This window comes from Numida meleagris, chromosome 1 (genome assembly GCF_002078875.1).
Source record: "Numida meleagris isolate 19003 breed g44 Domestic line chromosome 1, NumMel1.0, whole genome shotgun sequence".
Taxonomy (NCBI): Eukaryota; Metazoa; Chordata; class Aves; order Galliformes; family Numididae; genus Numida; species Numida meleagris.
Window position 1 is genome coordinate 45694976 of NC_034409.1, and position 6186 is coordinate 45701161.

The following is a 6186-nucleotide window of genomic DNA, read 5'->3' on the forward strand; positions in this document are numbered from 1 at the left end:
GAAGGGAAGGGAAGGGAAGGGAAGGGAAGGGAAATATGTCATCACTCAGCACAGAGAAGTTTAAGGAAGTTTGCACAACAAAGTCTTTATTTACTGGGTGAGGCTTGAGGGGCTGTGTTAAATTGAACTATCATTAGGGAGGTTTTAGAGCAAATCAATAAAGTGAGTAGCAACACATTGCCAGGAGCAGGTAACAATCACTCGAGGTATCTGAGGGAATTCAAATATAAAATTGCTGAACTTTTAACAGTAGTGTGTAACCTATCGCTTATGTTGGCCCAGGTTCCAGAGTAATGGAAGGTGGCAAATGTGGCCTCAATTTTTAAAATAATCTCCGGAGGGGAGCCAGGAAACCAGAGAATTGTAAATTTGACTTCCTGCTGAGGCAGACTGATGGAAGTTATAATAATGAGCAGAATTAGTAGACGTGAATATACACAATTTACTAGGGATGAGTGAAGAGAGTTTACAAGAAAAGAAACCATGCCTCATAAATCCTATACAGTTCGATGGAAGTATCATTGCACTTATAGACAAAGGTAACTTGAGCAAAAAAAATAATTACACTTGGATTCCTAAACCTTCCCACAAAATCCCTTCCCAAATAGTCCGTCAGAAATCTCACTTCACGGGGATTTTTCTGTGCGTTAATAATTGCTCAAAGCAGATGGAGAAGGCAGGAATAAATGGTCAGCCTTCTTCCTGGAGCAGTTACTCAGGAATCCCAGGGGCACCTTGCTGGCAGTGGTGTTGTTCATCATGCCACAAATCACCTAGAAAAGCTGAAGAACAGCGAGAGCAGAAAGCTGCTGGTGTTTCAGAGCAGTTCAGGATGATGGAAACTAAAGCAGACTGCAGAATTTCAAAAGCTTGCATCATGCTGGGAAGGTGATAAAATGGAAGATAAAATTCACCCTTCATAAATACAAAGCAATGGAGTGCAGGAACACAGACCTAAGTGTACATAGGCAACAATCAGATCCAAATTTGACTGGTTTTGTTTTAGCAATGAGGGAAATCTTGGGACATTTTTCCAAAGACATCTGCTTGACCACATTTAGTTGTCAAAAAGACAAACAGTGTTAGGGATGGACTAGGATGCACTAGAGAATAAAGCTGAGAACATTATGCTAATGATGCTGTCATATCTTAGAGATAAGGTCGACTTCACTCTCAACTTCTTCCCCTTAAAAGATGCAGAAGAATTAGAAAAGTTAGGAGAGAAACATAACAAAAATGAGTAGAGGTTTCTGTGCAAAAGGGAGATTTATGTGTGAAGACTGTTATCAATGAAGAAAAAAACAAAACCAAAAACATCTGAACAGGATTCACCCAAGATATGGAAATATCTCAAAAGATACAGAGAAGAAGAGGAGTGAATAATTCTGTTCTACAGGCAGCAACATGGTCAGTGCGGTCTGTGGCTGTTAAATCAGACATCCTGCTCAGAAATGTTCTAAGTTCTGACTTCCAGAAAAGAGGGGGATATAGCAATGTAAGGATGACACTAGGCCAGTTTCTCACATACCCTGCCCACACCTGCTGTGGCTAGATGGGATAGCTGGGCCCCTCTTTGGACTCAGCACATCATCTTTAAATTATCTGTGTGCTTTTACTCACTTTAGCGATCAGTTACTCAGCATTTCTGAGGCCAGAGGGAGGCAGCTGGGTTGTCATGCTGGTGCTCAGGTGCACGGAAAAGCTCAGTGTATGACTGATGTTCTCTCTTCCTCCAAACTGGCTCAACATAATGAACAATCCTCCAAGGCTAAAGGCTGTCATGTTAAAAGGCAGCAATCTCTCAACCCAGGGAAACACAGGGAGAGCAGGTTTGGGTAGAAAATGAGGGCATGCGGTAGGTGGAAGGGGGAAGATGAATGATGTAAGCCCAAGCTGTTACTGGTGAAGCTCTGATGGCTTTAAAGGATGAGTGCCAGGGTCATTCCGCGGGCACTGGGATTCCCCAGCGCTACATCTATCTGAGGATTAGCAGTTTCCCTTTCAAACTCTGAAGCTCCGCAGGCTCAGAAAGCCCTAAAACAGGAGCTGGGGAAGGGGATGTTGAGCTGCCTCTGGTACGTGTTAAAGTGTTAGTCAGTAAAACGATCACAGCCACTGTTAATAACACCAAACCTTCTTTTTAAGCTAGAAGAGCCCGTTTGAGCCACCCTGTCTCCCAGATCGAAAGCCGCCGCTTCGCTCCACATCGCAAACGCTGCTGCCACGGCGCTGCTCTGCTGCTCGGCAGCTCTTCAACTCCTGGGAGCTGCTGCTCTCTGGCTTCCAAACAAAGCAGGACAATTCCTCATCCGTCTGCTGGCCCTGCATTTGGTGTTGCTCCTGAATCACATCGGTAAGAAAGGCATCAAGAAGCAGCAGCTCATCTTCCGATGCATTTGCTCTCTAGTTAAGCACTGGCAAATACTATGTACTTGAAATGTAAGAAGGACCTATGTAATATGTAAAAGAAGTTGAGAGAATTTGAAAATCGTGCTGTGTACAGCGTGATGTCTTGTAGCCATGTAACATGACCTGCAAAGAAAATTCCAATTTTGGTAGCGGGGATAGTTTAATTGAAAAGTTTTCGGTAGAGAATGTCTGGAGTCCTCATTTCAAAACCATTTTTCATTTTGAAATTGATGGGGGCACCTTGAAAATGGAGTTCAATCACCTGAGAAAGAAACAAAGCACTCCTTTTTGGAGCTGAATAGTTGAAGCATTTTTTCTCAAAGAGACTGTTTGCTTTAAAAGGAGAATAAATCTTGAGCTGGGTCTCTACAAAGGCCTTTGATGCATTTAGCAAGTGACGGCTTGAATTCTGTTTTGATTTTATAGTAGAGAAACTACGTGGCTGAAATAATGAACGATTTGGTAATATATCCTTCACTATTTATTGCTCATTTTCATCGCAGTTCTGTCATTTTTATTCCCTTGCAAACCAGTACATCTTCCTCGATGTTAGAGTCTGGTGAACTAAATAAATTTGAAGCAGAAACTGTCTGCAATAAAATTTCTATTAGAAGTTCTCTCTTCCCACTTGAAATAATTATGTCCTATCAACTGCACAACGGAAACAACAGAATCAGCCAGTAAATCAGAGGTAGTAAGTAGAAAAAGGGACTGTTGATGATGTCCTTAGCTGCTGAAAATGGATAGATGCATGAAGTAGTAATATTTCACAAAGTCATAATTATTTCTGACTTTATTGAAATGCCTGCTGCTCGTTACAGAGATTTAAAAGCTCAATGCTATGAGGAATAACAGTTATATTTAATGAAAGATGCAGCACTCCTGCTTTATGGGCTACTGAAATTATGTTTTATACAAACTGTAGAAGCGTTGCCATCCCTTCAACTGACCACTGAAACATCCCATGTTGTTATTCACAGAGATTTCAGCATTTATTGCTTGTAATAATTGCATGGAGTTTCTGTGAATAATTCTGCTTCATGCTTGTGCTATTCATGGCTAAAATGCTTGTGTTCTAAAGATCACACAGGCTAATTTCACATCAAGAGAAGACTGCAGGTTTAAAGGTGAACAAAGCCCCAGAATAGGTCCTTACCCTTTTATTGTATGAACGGGAACATTGGCCCTAAAGCACTTTGCTTACACATCTAATATAAGCCGTGTTTCAGAGTTTTGCTGGATTGAAAATTGGAATAGTTTAAAAGCACTATTTGGAGACCATACAAAATGACTCGGAAATACACATTGTCTCTCTGTGAACAGCATTCCTCTTCCTTAGCTGTATTTTAATTTTAGGAAAAGATTTCAATGAGAAGTTTTTCTATAGGACAGAGTCCCTCCTCTGCTGTCATTTTCCCTACTACTGAGCTTATGGCCCACGTCACCTCAAGCTACCCACTCTGAATCCAGTGTTTCTGCTGGAACAAACACTGATGCACAGTGAATAAGCAAGGTAGAAGAAAGCTGGAAACCTATATAATGAGTCCCTCAAGAATAGCAGTACGAGGCTCAAGAGGCTTAGGTGCTCCTGGACTACCAAAATTAAAATAATAGGCTCACTTCATTACTTAATCACTTAAAATAGTTAAAATTACAAATAATATTACATATCCAACATGGATTGTGCAGATGAAGTGAGCAAACAAAGAGAAGGGTCTGTCTTCCTGAAGGAGGTTTGAGACTTAAAGATATTTATAAGAAACTAGGCTGTTAATCTGCAGAAAAATTCTTCTTTAGGAAAACCTTGGAGTGGAGTTTTTCAAGTCTGCAGCATCCAAAGGGACAATTTTGATAAAATTTCTAATCAGATGGCATTTAGGTCGGAAGCTACTGTCAATCAAAAAAGAAATTTGCCGATATTGTGCAAACATAGTGATCTGAAGTAGTCATTTTTTCATTTTATTAAAAAAAATAGCGTTTGTATCTTACTTACTGAAGACTTGGTTATGTGATAATGCCTTACTGGTGGAGCTGTGTTTATCGTGAGATAGTAAGTCAAAGATCAGGCAAAAATGACACCTTTTCAGTGTGTCACCATGAAATAGCCAGAAATTTAAGCTACTAGAAAAAAGATTTCCACAGCAAAACTCATTCACTCAGTGAATAAGCCTCATGACCATGGACTATAAGAAGGAGACAAAGATGACAAAAAAGAAAAAAAGAAGTCAGAGGTGGCAAAAAAGTAACTGCACTTCCAAAATGTTTATGAGAGACCAAAAAATACTTTTCCTCTTAATAATCAGCCAATTGTTCAACAAGAGAAGCAGGGAATTAAGAGAAAGAGAGCAGCAAGAAGTGTTTGTGATAGCAAAATTCACCAAAGCATGCTTCTAAAAATTCAAAAATACATTTTCAATGTGAGTTTTTCCTGATTACAAAGTGTTACTACAGAAGTATACTGTTCTATTTTGGTTTTCCTTTGAGCATACAGTCACTATATAAATATTACTTCTCCATACCATCCTCACACAGTCATTTTTATCGTCTCTTGGCATCCAGTTTTACATGATATCTAACTCCACATAGGTTATTATTATCATGTAATTTGTCACTTACGATTGTGGGTTACTTTTTAGCTGCCAACAGCACAGGAATCTTCTGTGGTTATAGGTTCCAGCTGAATACTTCCAAGGCATTTATGCGTTGAGGTTACAATAGAATTATTCTTCAGATTACCGAGTAAAATTAGGAAACTATGAGGTCATTTCCAACAAATAATTGCTATATAATTCTCTGAGTGATCAGGGGAGAAAAAAAAATAGCTGTTGTTTCTTGCTTATTGTGTGTTTCTCACATGAGCACAAGTCAAATGTTGGCAGACTAGGCAAAGGAACAAGACCTGCAGCTAGCCCTGAAATACAATAAAGTTATAGATAGACTGCCCATTAGGAAGCAGAAATTAAATTAAATCAAAGGATGCTGAGAGAGACAGAAGTGCTAACTCATCATTAAGATTTTCTGAAATAGTAGAGGTATTGGTGTTGCCCTGTCAATGAAGAAGTGATTGTACTAGATATATAACTTCCAACAGTTGTTTTGGGTTTATGGACTCATATAAACCCTTCCATGTGTATCTCCATGTTCAAATTTGCAGCTTGGGGCTTTATGAGGAGGAGAGGGTCATTCATACCTTGACTTGTTCTTTCCTGCACTGTCTGGCTCCAAGATGTGAAGACATGCTGTGACATGATGAGTGAGGTTTGGCTTCATTCTGTATTCCTCTTTTCCTGCTTGCAACCTGTGCTGCATGATTGCTGAAACAGTGAAAGTAGATTTCATGCAAATTAAAAAGGTGCCTGTTCCCATGGCGTCTTGGAGGATCTGACCTGGGTTGATACACAGGAAATGTAAGAAACAAGAGGTGGGAAGAGATGAGGGGAGGTTAAGGGCTGAGTTACCCCAAGACATGCTTCTGGAAGTAAGGAGTGCTGCCTAATTTGCCTTCAAGGTTTCTTTCTGGGCACTCATTCAAGTAACCCCTTTACACATTTTTTGTTACAGCTGTGGTTAGCTGTGTCAGTACTGCTGCAGTACAGTAACTGCTGTTCTCCCAGCACCAGCTGCTGTCATTCTCAGTGCCCACTAGGCAGATGGCAACACTGGGCAACATGTTGTCCGTGCTGGAACACTGTGGAGGCAATGCTGAAGGACTGATCTCTTCTCCCTCTGCGGTTGGTGGTACAGGTACTGGAAAAAAGAGTTATGCCAAGATTGAAT